Raw genomic sequence first — 24,221 nt, forward strand, 5'->3', positions numbered from 1 at the left:
AGAAAACAGAGCTATCGTGGCAGAAAAGGTAGAGTTTATATATGTTTGCGCAGAATACATTATCGGAGGAGAAAACCCATATATATGTGCTTTAACACTATCGGCGGCCAAAAACTATGCATATATGGCATATAGACTATCGGGGGCAGAAAGACTTAGTTGTATTGCATATATACTATCGGAGGTGCAGGCTTAGATATATATATGCATTTGCACTATTGGCGGCATAAACATATATATATAGGCAAATACACTATCGGAGGCAGAAACTGAAGTTATAGTGGAATACACTATTGGAGCGACATGCATATATATATCGACGACAGTCTAAATCGGTGGTTCGGCTATGCGCCATAACCCCAAACCTCCGATTGCGATACATATCTGTGGACTCGATGCAACATTATAGTTGGTTCAATGCAATATCGCATCCGCAGGAGGATCAGCATATCGGCCATCGGCGATGTCATGGGGTCTATGTATAAAGGACCCCCGGGAGCCTCGTTTGTCGATTGCGATTGCCAGACTGGACCCGATGCAACATTATAGATGGGCTTAATACAATATCATGTCTAGTGGAGGATCAGTCGTCAGCCATCATCTATGCCATGGTCTCGATGTATAAAGGACCCCCTAGAAGCCTTGAGCACCAATTGCGACTTGTGTAGTGGATCCGATACAGGAATAGTTGCGGGTGAAATATAATTGAAGTCCGCCTCTTTAACAGTTTCGCCTGTTTTACTCATAAATCCTGTGTAATTGAATATTTGGCTTGCGCGGGGTTTGGAGGTAGAAATGCAATACAATAACGCTCCCGATAGTTCAGGAGGCCTGAATAGTAGTTCAGTGAGCTGAATCACGCCGTTTGCGATTGCAATAGAACATGGCATGTCCGTTACATTGTAAAGCCCTGTGTATGTCAAAGAATTATTGATAAAAGGAGTGTTGTTATATGTTTTAACTTGTAATAAGTATTCTCTGTATATTTGGCCCTCTCTTATGAATTAACATGTCCTGTGAGCACGAATAGGCAGAGGAAACCGAAATCCGGGAAGTCGAAGAAGCAAGCGAGCACAGAGGAAATGACAGTGACCGAGGAGGAAGCTAATAGGATAAGCGAGCATTGAGGAAGTTAAAGGGCTAGCGAAGAGAGAAAACTGGAAGATAGAGGCATGAGGAACGAATAAAACAGGAAAAACAGAGAGTTGAATGCAGTTGAATGTTTTTGAACGTTGTTGAAATAAGCTGGAGGAAACAGAGGCCGCGTGAGGGTCTAGCAGAACAGAAAGAGCGTGCTGCAGAACAGAAAGAGGGACGAAGGACCAACATGATAGTAGGCAGTCAAAGAGGAGAAGCATTCAACCGAAAAACAATCATGCTGAAGCATTCACTGTGACAATGAGAACATAAGCTTGAAAATAAAGTTGTTCTTTATATAGAGCTTAGTGCAGTTAACAGTAGATTGACTAAAACTGTGTGAAGACATTATTAGAGAGCACAAAGGCTATTTGAGACTCTATGTGGACAATATGGAGAGTTGTAAAGAATTCTTCATAAGAAGATTGGTTGTCATTGATGTTGTAGCATGGAGACTACAGTGAAGCTGTAAACAGAAAAAACCCAGTAGAGAAGAGTTCTGAGAGCAGAACATTACTATCAAATGTGCCTTGACAAGAGTGGGTCAGAACCCTTGGGGCTGGAGCCTCAAAAGTAAGTAGGATTGGAGTCCTTGGGGCTGGTGCCTCAGAAGTAAGTAGGATTGGAGTCCTTGGGGTTGTTGCCTTAGAAGTAAGTAGGATTGGAGTCCTTGGGGCTATTGCCTCAGAAGTAAGAAGGATAGGAGTCTTTGGGGCTGATGCCTCAGAAGTAAAAAGGATTGGAGTCCTTGGGATTGGTACCTCAGAAGCAGGAAGGATAGGTGTCCTTTGGGATTGGTATCTCAGGAACTGGAAGGATTGAAGTCCTTGGGAGTTGGTGCCCCTAAGTCCAAGATTGGTGCCTTGGCGAAATAGAGTTGGAGCTCTGGAGGTTGGAGCCTCACAGAAGTCCAAGTTGGTGCTTAGCAACTGATTGCAACCACTTATATATTGTATCTATTTTATTGCACAATTTATATTAATAAAATCATTTATTCTTGTTGTTCATCTTGTGTTTTGAATATATATGTTTAACTGGTAAAACAATAGTCGGAAAAAGAAACACTGATTCACCCCCCTCTTAGTATTTCCAACATATACGAGGGCACACAAATGCGCATGTGCATGCACACACACACACACACCATTCGACCCATTTGTGCCAAACATATTAATATATGTTTTTATGTGGTTATTCGAAGGGTCATCCATTAACAAAAATTTCCTCATTCCCCGGGTTTAGTTACCCAACCCTTTCCACTTTGCTCATTCCAAAATGCTCTGGGGTTGGCCTTTGGGTTGGCTTGGATGGTGGGTTCACATTGCACCAATAAAAGCATAGTCGAGATCACGTGTATGCCACCGTGTCTCAACGTTACATCACTCCGCACCCTTTTGAGATGTTCCTTGCCCTTAAATGATCGGGAATCAACCTCTGGGATTACATGTCTCAGTGGGCCACTCCTTTGCACAACTAACACTCCTGATTGGTCCATGATTCCCACTCTTGTAGAATAGCTCCAACAACTTCACTCCACGTACTAACTTGTAACAAGCAGCAACAACAACACACCTAGGTCTAATCCTACCAAACCATCCCGACCCTTCCTTATGTTCTGCACATGGCTACCATCCGAGAGGCAAACTTTGGGAAGGGAAATTTCCCGTCATCTTCCACATCTAATTCTCGTCTATGCAGGCCTTGGCGCAAGCCTTTTGATGATGTGATACTGCCTCAGTGTGGTGATATTCCCTCCTGCTGACTAATGCGAGGGATCCAACTCACCCAGGACACCTTCACATAGACGACACTGCCAAGTCATCACGACCGTGATCATCCCAAGCTTCCCTTTTACATTTCGTTATGAACTCCTAGGGTTGTGACCTCTAAGGCATGTCATGCTGGGGTCCTTTAGAGTTGTTGATATCTCCCGATCAATATCAGCCGTTCGTGATGCTATATTCGCTCATGGATATGTGTTGCAATTGTATGGGATAATGACCTTACCATCAACTAACTTGCAAGCAACCCAATAAATTTTGCTATGATCAAGGAATAAGGTTATGAGACTAAGGTAAGAGACAAAATATTTTGGCCTATGTTGCACTATGAGCCTTTTGTGAAGGGACTCGACCATGACTCGGCTATGGTGGTTCTGCAACAATTGGACTTATGACAGAGTTCAGCCATTGCTATCGAAGATATATGCAACAAACATTGGTGTTATCCCTCCTAAGCTTATAAGGGCTTCCACCCAACCAAGTTATACATAATTATTTTAAACATATACACATATGCATTGAAACACTATCCTTCCTGAGCTCATAAATGAACACCGACCATAGATACATACTAGTTGCATAGGTAATTAAAACACAGAGAAAGCATTTTAACAACAAGGATTTGCTCATCCTTCATGCTTAGTTAATTAGCTTGAATTCGAGCTTATAGTATACATAAGAATTGAACCATTCCATTAACAATGCGACAAAACAATGAATATTACAGAGACTTGACCATCTCTCTATATGCAGACCATTTAGACCAATTTGCAAGCTCAGGATGAGTACAAGAGTAAACCATTCCTAAGATTAGATATTAGGCATATGCAATACATTCCCATGCCAGATTGACCTCCCTAGTCATTAGCATGAGTAAATTAATAGCGTGATGCCAACATATAATAAAAATACATGAAAACATAAGAAATTATAAGTATATCAATCCTCCAGGGATGAACCATTCCTCATCCATGGCATAGATCTTTAACATTGCACATGAATTCACATTCCTCGTTATGGCACAAGAATTAACTAACACAATGAACCAATATCATCACAAACATTAAACCCAATGCATTAAACATATGCATAACAATCAATGCACAAGGCTTGAATATACTTATCTTATTAAAATGTGCTCAACAACTGAGATTGGGATTTCAACTCTTCGCCCAACCATTGACAAGTTGCAACCAAGTCTTTCTTGCAATTATCACCCTCAAGCCAGATTCAAATGCTTGAGTTAGAGTGCTCTTAGAGGAGTTTCAATCCAATACTTTAGCTGAAACACAATGTCTTGAGGCTGCCTCACCTCCACCCACCAGCTAGCAAAACCAAGTAAACAAGGTGAACCCTTTCATGGGTATGCAACCATCCTCTACTCAAGAGATTTAATTAGTATCATTATCTAAAAAAAGATGTCTCAAGGTCCTCACAACCCTCAACCACCAACTAAGCCCCCATTACTCATATAGTTCAAGAAAAAACATAGTCATGCCAACATTTCACTATGCAAAGAAATCCATATAAATTTTAGGATAAGAGAGATCACTATTAAGAAGGTTCAACAGTGGTCAAGATATCTATGGGTGAGAAATCTCTTCTCCAGACGGTTCCAAAATGAGTCAAGCACTAGAGTTTTAGCCCCAATGCACTCTTGGTGGTTCAATAAGCCTCACAAGCACCTATGTGATTCTCCCTAGTTTGACAGGTTCACAAACCACAAGCTTCCAGTGGATCCTTCTGCCTTGCAGGCAAGCCTTGCTCTCTAAAACCAATCACCAACAAGCCTCCTTGGAGACATTTCACTATGCAAATAATTCCAACTCACTTTTAGGAGAAGAAAGCCCACTATCAGGAAGGCTCAATAGTGGTCAATTTGTGTATGGGTGAGAAATCACTTCTCTAGATGGTTCCACAATGAGTCAAGCACCAAAGTTTCAGCCCTAAGGCACTCCTGGTGGTTCAACACTCCTCACAAGCACTTATGAGATTCTCCCCAGTTCAACAAGTTAGAAAACCATAAGCTTCCAATGCATCCTTCTACCTTCATGCAAGCCTTTCTCTCTAAAACTAATCACTAGTAAGCTTCCTCAAAAGCATTTCACTATGCAGAGAACTCCAACTCACTTTCAGGAGAAGAGAGCCCACTATCAGGAAGGTTCAATAATGGTCAAGTTGTCTATGGGTGAGAAATCACTTCTCTAGGTGGTTCCACAGTGAGTCAAGCACTAGAGTTTCAGCCCCAAGGCACTCTTGGTGGTTCAACAACCCTCACAAGAACCTATGTGATTCTCCCTAGTTCAACAGTTTCACAAACCACAAGCTCCCAGTTCTGCTCTCTCTCTGTTTTTTTTTGTGTGAGTCATGTATGCTTTCCCACATACCTTTCAATTTGTTCTACTCTTTTCCACAAGAGTCTCTTATTCTCCCTTCTTCTTGTTTTCTCACAGGAGCCTCTTGACCTCCTCTTATTCTCTGTGTGCATCGGGTCTTCTCTCCCCCCCACGCATGAAATTATCTCCCAAAAAAGTACATGCCTCCTCTCTTTTTTTGGTCCCAATGATTCTGTCCCTTTTGAGTTGTCTATGCGGACCAATTCGATGGACCATGCAACCCATACTCTCTTGCTTTCTTTGGCCATATTTCCCCCTTCCAACGCTGTCACTTTTCATTAAAAAATGTCCTTTCTTGGCTTGTGTTTTTTTCCCAAAGACACATGGGCCTATCCTTCATTTCAATTGAATTGAATATAAAACCAGGTCTATTAAAAACACTCAGTTAGGCCATGAATAATATTTAAACCAACTAACTTCCTCAAGAAATTCCCCTCCTCAAGTAATGGAATTTGTGTTCCTTTCTCAACCATTTTCAAAGTAATTACAATTATTTACAAGAAGGAAAATGTTAAGGGGGGGATATCATCGATAGGTGGTATCCAAGCATAAGTTTTAGCATTCTTCACCATTGTCACTATTATGATATGTGGTATTAGAGCATGAATTTGGGTGCTCTTTGCAATTATCACTATCATGAAAAGTGATTTCAAAGGTGAAATTGAAGTAAATTACTTCATTTTGTGGGGAATCTAGCTAGTGATCATAGAGTGACTTGAAGACTAGAAAACACTGATTGGGTGCCTTAGTGCATCATGCACTCAAGTTAGTTTGTTTGCATAGAATAAAAATTTCCCTTGTTTTTTTAGATATATTGCAAGCTTAAGCTCATAAGGTGAAACAAGTCTTTGAGACTTGGGCAAGATTTTTAGACGTGCTTAGAAAGTTGACTCATTTCTAGGTTGTGAAAAGGAAAGCACATAGAAAACGTCATGGAACACCAAGATGGAAGCCATGGCCATAAACTTTGAACATTTGGGATCAAGATATTTGATACTTGTACTAAGAAGATGTGGTGAAGCTAGAGAAGATTATTAGAAGGGATGAAGATTGGGTTCAAAAGTCATAGGTTTTCAATAAACAAGTAGACCCTTGGACATTTCCTAAGTTTGGATTGCTTAGGAGGATTCACAAGATGAAAAAAGCATTGTGACAAGGAAGCAACCAAAATTAACCAATTCTAAAGGCAAGGACATTGATTGCTTCCTTTCTTAGTAGAATCATTTTCCAATGGATTTTCCTTTAAAGAAAAAATTGGGAGACTTTGTTACAGATCCATTTGGGCACATCAAATCCCAACATCCAGATCAGTGTTTTAGGGCTCATCAAACCCTAATTTCAGTTGCTTCATGCCCTAAACAAGTCACCCCTTTGAATGCCTCCTTCCCAGATAGTTTCATGACTTGAAGACATCCAGAAATTGACTCTAGAGGGACCAGCGCAGGTAAGCCCTTATGAAGGTGCACTGCAGAGTAGTTAAGTCCATTGCCAGGGTGCTCTGCAGAGCACTTAGGCTTCCTTTCACCTGCGCTGGGTGAGAATGAGCGAAATTCACATAGGGTTTTGGGAATATTCTTATCTTTTGGAGTCATCTAGAAGTTTCCCTGACTTATCAACTCCTATGAGCTCGAAAATGGATGAGGAATGAGTTAAGGAGCATCCTATCCTCTCATCCCTTCCTCCATGGAACTAATTCTAAGTATGGAAGGCCATTCAATGCCACCATTAATGACAAAACCTCCTTCATATTCCTATAAATTGACCACTCATCTAACTGATCACGGGCTGGATTATGTTGAATTGTAAGGAGATGATGTTGCTATGAGACTTGACTTTGGAGCAAATGATGTGATGCCATAAGCTTGTATTGCTCTTGATGTGATGTGGATGGGATCCAAGCTGGAGGAATGACTTTGAATCAGACACTGATGGTTGTAATTCCTTCTTCTATCTAATAAAGTGTTTGAACCTTTTTCCATATGTTGTGTTCTTTCATAATGCTTATATGTATGAATTTCTTCTAATTCCTTTCATTTATATTCAATGGATCGTATGCTTTGATCGGTTTTTGTCTTCTGTTGTGTTTACAGGGTACTTCTCAAGCGGATTAAGTACGGGAAGGAGCAACGGAATCGATACAAGGGAGACGAGTGGAAAGCAAGACTACAGGTAGGCCTTCTATCCTCTCTTCTTATCTATTGTTTATAGGAAAATTTGAAAACACTTTAAACTGTTGTTCTAGGCACAACTACTTGTCTAGTGAATTAGTGTTTATCCGTAGATGCTAAATTCTCCAAAAAAAATTGGCGACTCCGCTGGGGAACTATAACCTTTCCTAGTAGCTTATTCACCTCCTAGGACACTCTTGTAGACCCTACTTGTGTTCATTGATTGTATTTCAGCGCTTTTACATTGAATTTTGGTCAAAATTGAGGTTAGATGACTCTTGAGTGGCCTCTCAAGAATCAGCATAGGCTTGGTCAGGGGATAGTGCTCTGCAAAGCACCCTTGCGTGTGAGATAGTGCTCTGCAGTGCAGTTAGGTCCACTTTGACCTGCGTTGATCCACCTTAGGTCAAATTCTCACCTTTGGATTGAGTTTTTAACCAAATTTCCTATGTTTTTTTGTTTATTGATTGATCAATGAATGTTATGTCTCAGAGAACAAGTTTTTATCTCCTTTGTCTAGCCCCACTTTTATTTGATTGATTAATGTTTCTTTGATGTTTTCTTTGTCATTATTAGTCTATAGTCAAATTTAGAATATAGTTTATTAATCTTTGTTCGAAAGAAAGTGTTGTAAAGTCTTCTCTTCCTTTGAATTAGAATTGTCGTAAAAGTCTTCGTTCTTATGAAAGATTGATTAATTGTATGTGCATATTTAATTTTGTTCATATTCACATTAAGGAAATCGAAAAGAAAAACTTGCATTGTTCATATTATATTTTGTGAATGATTGAAAGGAATAGATAGGGAAATTGCATTAGTTGTGCTTTTTGCTCTTTGTCAAAGATCTGGTTGCTCTATCCCTACTAGCTAAAGGTTTTCATTGTTAAATTGAATGAAAAGAATGCTTATCATATTAGTTGCATTTTAGGAATTACAAACATACATCACGTGGTGAACCTTGAAAGGCAAATTCTAAAGAAGATCAACTTAAAATTTATCTAAATTTACCTAATGGAGCATTGTCACCTAACGAAAAACATTTAGAGGTCCAAGCTAGAGATGTGTTCCAACGTCGTAAAACAAAGTAGTTGTCGCTAACTTGTCTGCAATACATCCCGAGTGTGATACCTCATTCCACATACGTGAGTATATCGTAGCTCATCCACGTACCTTCGGGTATATAGGGCGGTGTTACAGTACGTAAAGTATATGGGAATGCTCTCATTGTGTGGTTTTGCATTAGACAACGCTTATACGGATTAGGCCTCCATGTACTTTCAGGTATATATGGGAGGACAACACTAGGCTATTATCCATCCTTAGGTAACCGAGTCGGCCGCCTTGTATACTGTGATACACTGAACACACCATTCAGGGAGATTTCCTGCACGTACTTCTTGGTTCGCCAGGAGGTATTTTGCAGTTCACAGTTGCTTGGTAAACCTTTTTCCTATATTATCCCTTTTTGGTTTTGTTATGGTACTTTGATTAAAATAAATTTAATTGACCGCAGATAACATCCTCCACGCTCGCTCCTTAGTTGATCTTAGGTTGAAACATATGGTGACAAATCCAGAGCCCACCGATCAAGGAATTCCTTTTGATGGGAATCCTAGTCCTTTTCCTTCTTTTGGAAATATTGGTGCTCCTCATATGGCTACATTATCCCTGCCGGGACTTACCATTGGCTTGCAACTATGGTTGTTTTCAACCTCCTTGGTTCAAAATGTCATGTTTTCTCTACAATCGAGTATTACTCTAACTTGACAAAATCAACCTCCAGTTAATCCTAAAGTTGACCCTTTGCCTTCTTCCTCGGTTGTTTCTTCCTCCCCTTCTTCCTCTTCGCCTGGTCAAAGTATTGGTACTAGTAACTAGGTGGATAAGAAGAAGAAGAAAGGGAAGAAGAAGAAGAATAAACAAATTCAGCAGAGGGGCAAGTAATCAACCATTGCTTTGAATACAACATCTAATGAGCAACCATCCATCAAGCCTCACAAAGTTTGATATCCATCCAAACTTTGTGCGGGAGACCATATTCTTCGAAATTGTCTTGTTATTCCTCAGATCTTAGAAGAATGGCCTTCTTGTTCACATCATCCTGTGTCATCAACTTCTGGAGATCATGCTGGTGACACACCATCAACTATTGGTAGTAAATTTCATGGAAATAAGGGTAGAGTTAAGTTTCCTTGTAGGTTATGTGAAGGGAATCACCCCATTCTCCTTTGTCCCTATCTGGATGAAGCTATAAAAGTGTTGGATAATCATCCTGCTTCACCGTGGCAACTTCCATCTGGTTACATGAGATTATCCCTTAATCCTTCACTAGTTGATGAATTGACTGACTCAAATTAATCGTCAGTCAAACCCACTCTCTTTGAAAGTGAATCCTATGAGTCTATACCTGACCCAAATCAACAGGTCAAGGTAACAGTTGACCTAATTTCACCTTCAGTTAATTGTGCCTTTCCCGAAGAGAGTGAATATGATACCACTCATGATCTTTTTGTTTCTTCAGATTCAAATGAGCTTGGGAGCAATCCGCCTGTTCCATCAATACAGGAGGAAAATCCTCCCGCTCTCATAACTCAAGGGGTTAATTCTCCCGTTCTTACATTACCCCCTCCAAGTAGTCTGGTCACTTCCTTTGATTGGAATCAACTGGCAGGATTCCATCTTCCTTCGTATGTGCCTTTCTAGATCATAGTACAGGTTTGTAAAATGATTGTATCGGGCACTATTATAGATGAAGGTGCATCTGTGAGTATCCTTTCCAACTGCTTGGTAAGCGCTTGGTTTGCCACCGCTTGTGCCTGTTACCCAGAATTTTTTGGCTTTTAACAGAGGAGCCAATCAACCATTAGGGATCCTCCCTCAGTTACCTATTACAGTGGGAGGAAAAATTGTTTATCTGAATGTGATGGTAGTTCCAGGCCCTTTAGATTACAATTTACTTCTTGGGCGCGACTATGTTTATGACATGGGAGCTATTGTTTCAACACTCTTTCGAGTGATGTGTTTCCTGCATGAAGGCAAAACTATCACCGTTGACCAGCTTTCATTTCTCAGTCCAAATATGGCTTTCAGTCAACCATCTTTCCTAAGTGGTCCTTTTGTACCAATGGAATCTTCCCCACCACGGGTTAATTATGTGGCAGCCCGTTCCATACCTACATCAACTAAAAATCAATTCAGTGATGTTGTACATCATGTACTAGGGGCATTGGAATCAGATCTCTCCTTCATGACCTCTTATGAGTTGTGATCAAAGAATATGAGGATAGTTCTTTTACTGTGTCAACGTCATTAAAAAATGAAACAGGCCTATGAGGATAGTTCTTTTATTGTGTCAACCTCATTAAAATATGAAACAAGTCCATGAGGATAGTTATTTTACTGTGTCAACCTCGTTAAAAAAATGAAACAAGGATATGAGGATAGTTCTTTTACTGTGTCAACCTCATTTAAAAAAAATGAAACAGCTCCCATGAGCATAGTTCCTTGTCTTGTGTCAAGCTCGTTAAAAAATGAAACAAGGAATCAGAGCATAGTTCCTTGTCTTGTGTCAAGCTCGTTAAAAAATGAAACAAGGAATCTGAGCAAAGTTCCTTGTCTTGTGTCAAGCTCATTAAAAATTGAAACAAGCTCCCCAGTCGAGTCTTTCACTTGATATTGTAAATGAACCTTCATTCTATCCACCTAATAGCCACAAGTAGTATACTTAGGTGAATGTAATGAAGCTTAGGGGGCATGCACCTAGTGGTAAAGTTAAGTTTCCCTGAAGGTTATGTGAAGGGAATCACCCCATTCACCTTTGTCCCTATCTGGACAAAGCCAGGAAGGTGTTGGATAATCGTCTTGCTTCATCACAGCGACTTCCATTTGGTTATAGGAGACTCTCCCTTTCATCATGTTGGGGGCATGTAAACCAATATCAAGCATAGTTTTTCGTTTCAAGCTTGTGTAAACATGAAATTGAATCCAAGCATAGTTCCCTATGGTTCAAGCTTGTTTAAAAATGAATCCATTTCCATTTTTAACCCTCATGATTGCCATTCTATCTTCCTCTTTCGTTAGATGAGCCTTGGTTGTTTTCATCCCATCACCACCATCCCTTTGGCTGATCGTACGCTTTCACTTGGTTGTTTTACCTTTTTTTGAGGAACAGTTGCAATGAGTGGTCTTATTAGCCAGCCCCTTCACATAAATCAACATGTTTTGAGAAGTTCCAACATCACCGAAACCAGTTGTTGTCCTAGACACCACTCGTTCCTCAAAGCAGAGCACACTTTTATCTCTCTTTAAGCTCTTTTCAGACTCTCTAAATATGAAAAGATTTCCGAGTGCTTGTCCTTTCTAGCTCGTTAACGGATTGGAAAAGATATCTCTCTTGTATTATTTTATGCTTTTTTGGGCTTGAGAGATTAATTTACGAAAAAGAACTCGTGGAGTTTTCTTTTTTTGCTCTTTAAAACTCTCTAAACATGAAAAGGACTGAGTTATCTTTATCTTTAAACTCATTAAAACATCAAATAGCGACAAACTTGTCCATCTAGACAAGACCGAGTTTCACCTTCGCTAGACTCGTTAAAACATCAAATAGCGATGGACTCACCCGAAGGGTGAAATTACAACAAGCATATGTTATCCTCCTCAAGCTTAATAAAAATAAAGTGGTACTGGTCAGAAACGACTGGGGAAAATGGAAAAAGTGGAAAACCACTTTATGGTAGCAGGTCGCTCTTGAACATGACACTTTCACTCCATCACCGTGACTATTTGGGTTGGGTTATTAGCTTCATGGTTATCACACTGTTGTTCTATCATACCATCCATCACTTTGTTTTGGGTCAATGCTACCAATTCACTTTAGTGTCGCCGACATGCTCAAGAGAAGTCATCCAGTAAAAATTCATCTTTTGCAATACCATAAACCTTCATTTTCATGATCGCCATTCTTGGACCTTGTGTCGTCAATCAAATTCCATCTCTAAAATCACTACACCCATTTCACATCATTGATGTGGGATACATCAAGGCCCTCCTGTGACGAGTTGCTTCTTGTCGACATCAACTCATTATCCAAGAAGTTTACTTAGAAACACCCATTCATTACCTTGAAGCTTGCATGCATCAATGGCAAGTTTCTCGCTTCCAGCGATAGGCATACATCAATGGCCTTCGACTGAAAGACTTTGTATGGTGTTCAATATCAAATCATCCATTCACACCATGCACAATGTACTGTAGTACCTTGAGGATCATTATCATTATCAGTGATTTCTCTCGCATCTGTTAACAACTTACATCATCGGTTGGTAATCAGATGGTGTCTTCCCATGTTCGACTTCAGATCACATATTCACATGGTTAGACTTGTACTTGAGTGAACGGTTGAACGATATTGAAGACCCCAGATCTAGTTTCATCCATCCGGGTTATGATTTCAGGAGTACTAAATCATATGTACAATGGCTTTACATTGATGGTCATTCCGATCATGGGTCTATATTTGTAGACGACTGTTTATGTACATGTAATGAAAGTTTATAGGCTGAGCATGGGTATGCCTACCCTCAGTAATTCATGTAAAATCAAATTATCATGATACATGTATTGTTATTGATGCAGATCACCTTCCACTTTGATACCTCCTCATCACATCGTAAAGCATTTCATTCGACATTGGAATTTTTCCGACTTCATGCTTTAGGGGGCAGCTGTTACAGATCAATTTGGGCACATCAAATCCCAACATCTAGATCAGTATTTTAGGGCTCATCAAACCCTAATTTCAGTTGCTTCATGCCCTAAAGAAGTCACCCCTTTGAATGCCTCCTTCCCAGATAGTTTCATGACTTGAAGACATCCAGAAATTGGCTCTAGAGGGACCATCGCAGGTAAGCCCTTACACAGGTGCGCTGCAGATCAGTTAAGTCCACTGCTAGGGTGCTCTACAAAGCACTTAGGCTTCCTTTCACCTGCGCTGGGTGAGAATGAGCGAAATTCACCTTAGGTTTGGGGAATATTCTTGTCTTTTGGAGTCATCTAGAAGTTTCCCTGACTTATCAACTCCTATGAGCTCGAAAATGGATGAGGAATGAGTTAAGGAGCATCCTATCCTCTCATCCCTTCCTCCATGGAACTAATTCTAAGTCTGGAAGGCCATTCAATGCCACCATTAATGACAAAATCTCCTTCATATTCCTATGAATTGACCACTCATCTAAGTGATCAGGGGCAGGATTATGTTGAATTGTAAGGAGATAATGTTGCTATGAGACTTGACTTTGGAGCAAATGATGTGATGCCACAAGCTTGTCTTGCTTTTGATGTGATGTGGATGGGATCCAAGCTAGAGGAATGGCTTTGAATCAGACACTGATGGTTGTAATTCCTTCTTCTATCTAATAAAATGTTTGAACCTTTTTCCATATGTTGTGTTCTTTCAGAATGCTTATATGTATGAATTGCTTCTGATTCCTTTCATTTATATTCAATGGATCATATGCTTTGATTGGTTTTTGTCTTCTGTTGTGTCTACAGGGTACTTCTCAAGAGGATTAAGTACAGGAAGGAGCGACGGAATCGATACAAGGGAGACAAGTGGAAAGCAAGACTATAGGTAGGCCTTCTATCCTCTCTTCTTATCTATTGTTTATAGGAAAAGTTGAAAACACTTTAAACTGTTGTTCTAGGTACATCTACTTGTCTAGTGAATTAGTGTTTATCCGTAGATGCTAAATTCTCCAAAACAAACTTGGTAGAATTCCAAGTGCAATCAATCACGAATGCAAAACCATTAGCCTTGGGAATACTAGCCCAAGTGAAGTAGACTTTAAATTAAACGTTGGAGGTTTTGGGTTCCTTGATAGTGGGCCTAGAAAAGTTGATGGAAGAAGGTCATGCACATGGTTTACAAGTTGAATACACAAATGGTATTTATTTTGTGAATGAATAATGAGTGGCTTGAAGGTGGCATCCCTGCTAGACATTAGTGCAACACATAACTTTGTAAGTGAATGGAATACTACAACACTACATCATAAACTTGAGAGTAAAATGGCTACATTTAAGGTGATGAACTCAGTAATGGAGCTAGCAGCAAGAGTACTTTGTTCCACACCTTTGAAGGTTAGGGAATGTTTTTGTAGTTTGGGCTTGAAAATGAATCCATTCGATGTCCATACAATCATCTTGGGACAAGGATTTTTGAAGCTTTCCAAAACAATTCTAATGTTTCATGAGAAGTGTTTGATGTTATTAAATGGAATCAAGACTTGTGATGTGCCTATGATGACTAGAAAGAAGTTGGGAAGGATGCCAATAATTCCAACCATAAAGTTGATTGAGTGTGATATCGCCTGGTTAAAATTTTCCCTCTTGTAAATAATTGTAATTATTTAAAAAATGGCTGAGAAAGGGACACAGATTCCATTGTTTGAGGAGGGAGATTGCTTGAAGAACCTAGTTGGTTTAAATATCAATCATGGCCTGAATGAGTGGTTTTAATGGACCCAAATTTATATTAAATTTAGTTGAAATGAAGAACAATCCCATGTGTCTTTGGGAAAAAAATAAAATCCAAGAAAGGACAATTTTTAATGAAAAGTGAAAACGCTGGAAGAGGGTGGTATGTCCAAAGTACACAAGAGAGTATGGGCTATGCGGTCCACATGATTGGCTCACATAGATCACTCAAAAGGGATAGAACCATCATGACTAAAAAAAATATGAGGCACACATTATTTTGGGTAGACACTTTCACACACGAGGGGAGAGAAGACTCGATGCACATAGACAAAAAAGGAGTCCAAGAGGCTCCTTTGAGAAAACAAGAAGGGAGGCTGAGAGGCCCCTGTGAGAAAACAAGAAGAAGGGAGCTCGAGAGGCTCCTATGGAAAAGATTAAAACATGCTGAAAGGCTTGTGGGAAAGCATCCATGACTCATACCAAAAACACAAAGAGAGAGCTAAACTGGAAGCTTGTGGTTTGCGAACCTACTGAATTGGGGAGAATCACATAGGTGCTTGTGAGGGAAATTGAACCACTAGGAGTGCCTTGGGGATGAAACTATGGTGTTTGACTCAATATGGAACTATATAAAGAAGTAATTTATCACCCATAGATATCTTAACCATTGTTGAAACTTCCTAATAGTAGGCTTTCTTCTACTGAAAGTAAGTTAGAGTTATTTGTATAGCGAAATTCCTCCGAGGAGGCTTGTTGGTGATTAGTTTTATAGAGCAAAGGTTTCCTATAAGGTAGAAGGATCCAATGGAAGCTTGTGGTTTGCAAAATTGTCGAATTAGGGAGAATTACATTGGCACTTGTGAGGCTTGTTGAACCACCAGGAGTGCCTTAGGGCTAAAGATTTGGTGCTTAACTCATTGTGTAACCATCCAAAGAAGTGATTTCTCACCCATAAAAAACTTGACTATTGTTGAACCTTCCTAATAGTGGGATATTTTCTCCTGAAAGTGAGTTGGAATTCTCCGCATAGTGAAATGTTGGCATGATTGTGTTTCTGCCTGAACTGTATGAGTAATGGAGAGGTTAACTAGTGGTTGAAGGTTGTGAGGGCCTTGATACATGTTGATCGTACTGCTTAAATATCTCAAGTAGAATATGGTTGTATACCCATGAAGGGGTTCACCTTGTTTACTTTGTTTTGGTGGATGGTGGGTGGAGGTGGGGCAACCTCAAGGCACCCTGCTTTAGCTAAAGTATAGGTTTGAAACTCTTATGAGAGTACTCTACCTCAAGCATTGGAATCTGATTCGGGGGTGACAATTGCAAGAAATACTTCGGGATGGAGGTGCACAGAGTTGAAGTCCAATCTCAGTTGCTATGCACATTTTAATAAGATAAGTATATTCAAGCCTTATGTATTGATTTTTATGAATATGTTTAATGTGTTGGGTTTAATTCGTATGATGATATTGGTTCATTATGCTAGTTAATTCCTGTGCCACAATGAGGAATGTGATTTCCTATACAATGTTAAATATCTATGCCATGGATAAGGAATGGTTCATCCCTAGAGGATTGATATACTTATGATTGCTTATGTTTTCATGTGTTGTTATTATATGTTGCCATTAATATTCTAATTTACTCAAATTAATTACTAGGGAGGTCAATTTGGGATGGGAATGTATTTTAGATGCTTAGAATCTAATCTTAGGAATGGTTTACTCCTGTACTCATCCTGAGCCTACAAGTCTAAATGGCCTATGTATAGAGAGATGGAGAGATATTTGTAATATTCATTGTTTTTTTATGCTATTTATTGAATGGTTTAATTCCTATGTATACTCTGAGCTCGAATTCAAGCTAATTAACTGAGCATGAAGGATGAGCAAATGCCTACTGTTAAAATTCTCTCTCTATGTTTTAATAACCTACGTAACCAATTTATATCTCTTTCCAGTGTTCATTTATGAGCTCAGGAAGGATAGCATTTCAATGCATATGTATATATGTTTAAAAGCCTTTATGTATAACTTGGATGGGCCAAAGCCCTTATAAGCTTAGGAGGGATAACACCAGCGTGTGTTGCATATAAATTTGATGGAAATGGTTGACATTTTTCACAAGTATAATCATTGCAAAACCACCATAACCAACTCATGGTCAAGTCCCTTCGCAAAATGCTCATAATGCAGTGCAAAAAAATTGATCTTGCCTCTTATCTTAGCCTCATAACCTTATTCCTTGATCGTAGCAGGATTTATTGGGCCGCTTGTAAGTTATTTTATGGCTAGGTTATTAGCCCATACAAATGCAACACAACCATGAGAAAAGCTAGCATCTCGAATGACTGAGATTGACTGGAAGAGATCAATGAATCTAAAGGAGCCCAGAGTGACATGTCCCATAGATCACAACCCCGAGAGTTCATAACGAAATGCAAAAGGGAAGCTCGAATGATCAAGACCAGGATGACTTGGCAGAGCTGTCTACATGGAAGTGGTTGCGATGAGTTGGAGCCCCCATATTGGTTAGTAGGAGGGAAAATCACCGCGCCATAGGTGTATCACATCAATATAAGGCTCATGTTAGGGCCCACATAGATGGGAATTGGATGCAATAGGCGAAGGGAAAGTTCCCTTCCCAAATTATTTCTCCCAGATTTTAGCCGTGCATAATGGTTAAGGAAGGGTCAGGATGACTCAACACTGGGATGGCATGGTAGAATTGGACCCGACTATGTTTTTTTCGCTGTATGTTACAAGTTAGAATGTGGAGTGAAGCTTCCAGATCTATTCTACAAGAGTGGGAGCCATGGACCAATTGGGAGCGTTAGTCAAGAAGAGAAATGGCCCACTAAGACACATAAGCCCGAAGGTCAATTCCTGGTAGTTTAAAGGTAAGGCAAATATTGGAAGGGTAAGGGGTGATGTAATTATAGGACATAATGGCTTACACGTGATCATGGCTATGCGTTTATTGGTGCAGTGCGGACCCACTATCGTGGTCAACCCAAAAGGCTAACATCGGAGCATTTGTGAATGTGCAAAGTGGAAAGGGTTGGGTAACAAAATCTAGGGAATAGGGAAGTTGTCGTTAATGTACGACCCTTCAAATAACTACATAAAAGTATATATTAATATCGTTAGTGAGTGTTTGAGGTTCTATATTTGATTGGTAAAGGAACTCACAAAGAATTTTCTTGTTACACATAGAACTACATATAGGGAGATAAATTCCATATGGATGTCTCATTCTTGACAAAAATAATTAAATTGTTGGATCTAAGTAGTGCATGTAGGATTCGCCCAACAAGATTCTTAGTTGGATGTTGAAATGGGAGAAGAAGAATTTCCTAAATGTGATGTAGCTAATATATTTTTGTGTACTAGCCATGGGTATCTATGAACTTTGGTTGATAACAAATTGGTTAGAAGGATTGGGTTGCACAATGTTGGATAAGAAGGAAAAATTGAGATACTTGTGCATGAGGAACATGTAAGACACATTGGTTAGTAGTGTGCTTGGTGGTTTCCTGCCATGTCCTCTCCTCTAATGAGTTGCAAGGTAAATCACTTATTAGGAGAAAATAATTTAGCTTAGTGCACCTCTAGAAAATGTGTCTTGGAAATTTCTATTTTGAAGATAACTTAACAATATGAAGGTAACACAATGAACTTGCCTTAGTTCAAAAAGAGTTGTATATGATCGCCAAAATGTGGATGGAAAATGTTGTTTTAGCCATGGCTATGTGCATCCCCATGGAATCGATGTGGCAATTGGATTGACCACCCAACTAGTTCAAGGCATGGGAGAAATCAATGTAGCCAAGCATGATAATTGGTCAAAATACTAATGTAATAATAGATTTGGATGTTACAACACTTACACATATTTATGACATTCTTGATGAAGGTTATAGTGAAACAATAGGAGGCAGCCTTTGTAGTATTGAACTTAGATTGTTATCACATAAAGAGGCAAGAATAGAAACAATACATCCAAGAGGAATTATTGTCAGAAGTTGGGAAAAGGAACTTGTTCAATGGAAAAAATTGGATAGTGGGTAGTTGCATGGAAATTCTAGCATGAACATTATGGAGCAATTGAAAGAATTAATTGCAAATGGATGCATAGATCTAGGTAGTAGACTTAGAGAATAGTATGCTCTTAATTATGATGCTAGGGACAACAATAATATTAAATGGGGGAGGATGTAGGGCCCTCACCTCGAGTGGGTTTTGGTGCCTCCGCTACATGATCACCTTGGTACTTACTGACTAGCATGAATGGACATGACTAAATGATGATGGCTAGAAGATTCAATTTATGGTGACTTGGCCCATTTTCAAGGCACACAATAGAAAATTCGGATGCCCTTGTTTATAGAGTAAGCATCCAAAAAACATTAACATCATGAACTAGTGAAATAGATTAACAAAAGATTGGAAGAGAACTTTATGAGGAAAGGTGAATAAGGCTTCCATGGGAAACCTTATTTAAAGCCACCTACTTTGCATGTCAGACAATATTACCATAAAATTCTTGATTGGATTCGCTGCTTGGACTATATATGGACCAATGGAGTTAGGAAACTCACACTTGGGGATTATGATAAATGGTTGAAGTTCCTTCAGGAATAAGTAGCCATGGATTGGAATTATGGGGCAAAAATATTGGATGCACATCTATTGGGTGCACAACCACAAATGTCTTTTGGCGTCAAGAAAAAAATTAAGGATCCATACTTATCTTAAAGTGTAGAAACCTTGGCGAATCTTATTAATTCTTAAAAATAAAAACCATGAAATGTTTGGTGATATTTTTGTAAAACAGAAAAGATTTTATATTTGTTTTTATAAAATTTTGGCGATTTTTAGATTAAAATACTTTTATGCTATAAAATTTGGGCGAATAAAATGGAAATTGGTGAATAGTTTTATGGGGAAAAAATGGAAAATTAGCCCATGGCTGACATTTATCCCCTAAAATTCTCCTTATTGGTTGCATTGCTAGGTGTGAAAAGGTAGGATTATGAATATTTATATGGCTTAAATGTAGTCATATGGATTTGGGTCAAGTTGGATGGAATTGGGTGGACTTGAGAAACTAGGTGCACTTGGGCCAAGTCTAATGGACTCAAGGTGACTAGGTACACTTGGGCCAAGTGGAATGCATGTGATATGTATATCAATAAAAGTTGGATAGGGTGGACTTGGGATTACTTGGATGGATAGTTTGGGCATAATTGGGATGACTTGGGTGCAATTCAGTAGACTCGAGCACACTACTACCTCCACTTGTTGGACATGGATAGTTGGTGGAAAGTCACTAGAGGAAGCAAGTTGGTTATCTAGGAATTTGGGTTCACCATGGAATGAAGGGCCTTGCAAGTACAATGAAACTCCCATATAAAAGGAGGATGCTTCAAAATTACTGTCATATATCTAAGAAGCAATATATAATTCATAAGAAGAGTAAGTAGTTTTGCAATTGTGCCATGTTTAGGGTCGAGCATAATAAGACATATTACATTGAATAACTGAGACAAGTAAGAAGACATGACCTATAGGACACAACCTATGGTTGCTTCAAGGGTTGGGTTGACAATTCTTGTAGGTTCTTTTGACAATATTGGTATTAGATATATTTTCCATGGGGCATTTTGTGGAAACTTGCAAGGATTTAGGAACCAATTTAAGAACAAAGTAGCAAAACACTAGTCATGTCCAACGAGTTTATTCAAAATAGTCCTTAAGATCATTGTTTTATTTCCTTGATATCTCAGGTGACCCGAATACGACTTAGCATGAAATTCCCTCAAGATAACCTTCTTGAGCTAATTGTTTTCCAACACATAGATCTTGTCCCTAAATCTTACCAAACCATCCACTGTGAGATGATAGTCCACATCCTGGTCACCTGTATCCTACTGTAACTTGTGCATAAGCTCCCTATACCTATCATCCTACCATCTTACCTGCAAGATCCAACCCTGTAGATATGTCACGTATGAACTCATAATTGCTATATATTCACATGCACTCTTCTGCTAAGAGAATCTGGAACCATGTTCTCTTTCCCTTTAATGTAAATTATCTCAAAGTCAAACTCATTGATCGTGGCCAACTATCTAGCTTTTTTGGCATTTAGATTCAGTTGGTCAAACAAGTATCTCAATCCACTATAATCACTCATCAATGCAAACCTCCTGCTAAGAAGCTAGTGCCTCCACATCTTCAAAGCATGGATGGTCGCTGCCAACTCAAGATCATGTGTAACATAATTCTGCTCATTCTCATTCAATTTCCTTGATTCATAACACACTACCTTTCCTTCCTACATCAATACTTCACCAAGTCCTCTCTTAGAAGCATCTGTACACACCATAAACTCTATCCGAATCTGTGATTTTTAGCATTGGAGCATTTGTCAACAACTTGCTTGAAACTCGGTGCACATTCTTTTGTCCATTCAATTTTATTACCTTTCCTTTGCAATGATGTAATAGGATAAGAAATCTATGAGAAGTTCCTGATGAACCTCCTATAATAACCTGTTAACCCCATGAATGATCTAACCTCATCCACATTCCTAGGAGCTGTCCATTCCATAATTGATTTTATCTTTTTCAGATTCACTACTATGCCTTCCTTGGAAATGACATGTCCCAAGTAATGTACCTCTGTCCAAAAGAAACTTCTTTTTCTAAGCTTGGCATACAACTAATGTTGTCTTAGCAATATCAATACTATTTCTAAGTGTTCTACATGCTCTTCTTCATTATTAGAATATATCAATATATCATCAATGAAAACAATAATAAAATTGTCCAGATAAGGACGCAACGGACTATTCATCAAGCACATAAATGTAGCTGGAGAATTATTCAGAACCAATGGAACTACAAAAAACTCATACTGACCATACCTAGTCCGGAAAGAAATATTTTATATGTCCTCTTATTTTATGTGTACCTGATGGTATCCTGATCTCAAACCAATCTTCGAGAACACTGCTGCTCCCTTCAACTGATCAAACAAGTCATTAATCCTCGACAACAAATACCTATTCTTCATGGTCACCTTTTTCAACCACCTATATTCAATGCACAGTCTAAGAGTACCATCCCTCTTCTTTACAAACAACACAAGTGCACCCCAAGGTGACACACTTGGTTTGATGTATCCCTTATCAAACATTTCCTTCAACTGCAACTTCAATTCTACTAACTCTGGTGTGTTCATCATGTATGGTGCCTTTGATGCTAGTGCTTCCCTTGGTACCAACTCAATAGAAAATTCCACTTCCCTTCGAGGTGGCAACTTTGAAATCTCTACGTGAAATATATCGCGAAACTGTTATGGAACTGGATACCTATTCAAAACTTATGCATCCTCAACATCCTTACCTTTATCACTGGAAATATGTACTACAAATAATACACATCCTTTTCTACGACTATGCTTTTCCTACATAGTTGTCACCCTTTTAAATGATGTTTCCCTCTTCTTACCCTACAAGATCCTTTGTTCTCCATTGTCATCCAAGCACTCAATAGATTTGTCATAACAATCCACCTTGGTCCTATGAAGATACAACTAGTCCATACCCAACAACATACTGTATGATCCCAATGGAAGCACATTCAAATGCACTGATGTAGGCATACCATTCAAATCAAATGCACAAGCTCTTACCCAATGATGAACTATTTTCTTAGTACTTTTAACCAACTGCACTAACCAAGATTCTGCATGAACTTATTTTTTCAAACCACACTTATCCACCAGGTTGGGATTAACATAACTATAATTAAATCCAAGGTCAATCAAAATAGAAACAACTTGATCACAAAGCTTAACTTACATATCAATAATAGATGTTTGGTGATCCACCTACTTGTTACCCAATGCTGCATATATTCGAGGAAAACTTGGTCCAACATCCCCAACTATCTATGCCTCCTTAGCACTATAGATCTGAGGTTTACCACCCTTATTTTGTGGACAATCTCTTCTGTTAGCTACCTATACCAATAGGTTTCATATTTCATGATTGGCAAAGAAAGGTCCAAATATGCTCTGCTTTGATGATGCAAAGATCCCATATTTCCAAGAGAAGACAAGGTGTGTATATAGCTTGATATGGACTCAATTTTGATGGATGGTCCAACAGCCTAATCTGGATCATGCCATGTTTTAAATTTTCAGTTGTAGAATAGAGAAAGAAGTCTGTCCAAACTGTTTAATCTTGGCAGACAAGTAGCTTAGGTAGAGAAGTAAGGCTCCCAACTGCTTAATCTGGGACCTTGGAAGCAATAAGGGTAGCATTAGATAGAAAATCAAAAGGAAAAAGCCAGAGAAAAGAAAAAGCAAATAAGGGTCTGCAAGTCTAAGTGCACCCTCCAAGAAGAAACAAAAAATGCTAGGCAAATAGATGGGTAGGCATATGGGGTTGCAGAAGTGTCATTCCTTACAATTGAAGGTGTGCTAACCTATTTCACAAAGCAAAATCAATGGATTGAGAAGTCCTTCTTCTCTATCAGGTTGCAGCAAAGCAAAGAAGCATGTCTAACTTCCCAATTTTCCCCTTTTTCATTTATTACTAACATCCCCTCATCAGTTGAGATTCATGAAAGAATTGCTGGTTTTATGGTGGTTCTTGGTCCTTTAGAAGCCACATTTCTTGTCTAAAATTCTTTTCATTTTGATCTACTCCCTAAGCTAAGTGAGTTTCAAATAACTTAGTATTATCACTCCCCATCCACCCTTTTCATCTATATTAACCCCTAACATCTATTATATAATTCCCCTATGATACCCTTTCCCTACTATTATAACACCATGGTGTATAAACCCCCAAGCATTGTATAAATATCCCTCCCCTTGGCATTATAGCCATAAGTCCTCTGTCAGGGATCAAATGGACATCTGGTCAGTTTGAGAAACCTAAGCCTTACCCCCTTCCCCCTTCTGAATCCATTTGACCCATTAAACCTTTATTTGCTAAGCAAACCTTATGAAAAACCCTTTTTACCTATAACCCGCTGTATTTGCAATAAGCGCACAAAAACCCACTCTTTTTGACTTATCCAAAGTATCGACGCCATATTATTTTTATTTAAAAATGCATTGAAAAAACCATTACAATCCGCCGCATCCCAAAGGTTTCCGCCGAGCACAAATCCCGAAAGAAATATTAATTTAATCCCCCCCCTTCCGTATTGTCCGATCACCTCACTGATCCGTCAACCGTCGGAT

The sequence above is a fragment of the Pinus tabuliformis genome, chromosome 2_1 (genome assembly GCF_031772625.1).
Source record: "Pinus tabuliformis cultivar Carrire ecotype Pingquan chromosome 2_1, CPIR1, whole genome shotgun sequence".
Lineage (NCBI taxonomy): Eukaryota > Viridiplantae > Streptophyta > Pinopsida > Pinales > Pinaceae > Pinus > Pinus tabuliformis.